A 1,081-nucleotide genomic window follows, 5' to 3' on the forward strand; every position below is an offset into this window, starting at 1 on the left:
AATAAAGGAGGAGAGGATGAACCATGGAGGGAGAGTAGTCAAATATAACACATTTTCTTTTTTACTTCTTGCAGGGGGTTGGGATTGGAAGGCCTATCCAGGACCATAGGGCCAGATGGATGCTAGGCCTAAGGGGTGGTATGGGGGTTCAGGGCTTCTTGGTCCCAGGACCAGGGATCTGTCTGCTGCACCACTCAGTTACCCTACAGCAGAGTCAGAGTGAAAGGAGAGAGAAAATATAGTACATGGTAGTAGAGAAATAAGAAAGGAGGGAGTTGCGATCAGCAAAATGGCAACATTGGAAAAATATGGAAGTAACTTTTGCGATGGACTTACCATAAAGACTGTGATCCACTCATGACAGAGTTGTTGGTGTTGGAACAAAGACTGAAGCATATTTTTTATTATTATTATTTGGGGGGGGGGTGCAGGGCAAATGGGGCTGGGTGGCCTGCCTGGGACTGCATAGCAGGGTGATCGTTAGTTGTCTGAGGCCAGATTTGGACCCGGGTGCTCCTGGCTCAAGGGCCAATGCTCTGTCAACCACCCAGCCACCCCTACTAATATTACTATTTTATTTTATTTTGGGTCTTTTTTTTCCTTCTTTTTGGTTATTTCAGGGCAGTGGGGATCGGGTGGCTTGCATGTCACATGGCTGGGTGATTGTTGGTTCTACAGGGCTAGATGTGGGCTCGGGTGCTCATGGCTCCAGGGCTGGTGCTTTGTCCATTGCACCACCTGGCCATACCTACAATTATTACTATTATTTTTTTTTCATTTTTTTCTCTCCCCTTTACTTTATCGCTCAAGCAAGTCTATATTTATGGGGGAGGGGGTATTTCATTTACTCTTAAACAAGAATATTTTATTAATGTAAAAAAATTGTACAAAATGAGAATAAAAAATTAAATTAAAAAAAGTCCATATTTTCCCTGAAAGAGGATGTTCAATTTTGCTGGGTAGTTGATTCTTAATTGTAAAATGAGATCTTTTGCCTTCTGAAATATCATATTCCAATCCCTACAATCCCTTAATGTAGATGCTGCCAGACCCTGTGTAATCTTGACTATAGAGCCACAGT

The sequence above is a fragment of the Macrotis lagotis genome, chromosome X (genome assembly GCF_037893015.1).
Source record: "Macrotis lagotis isolate mMagLag1 chromosome X, bilby.v1.9.chrom.fasta, whole genome shotgun sequence".
NCBI lineage: Eukaryota > Metazoa > Chordata > Mammalia > Peramelemorphia > Peramelidae > Macrotis > Macrotis lagotis.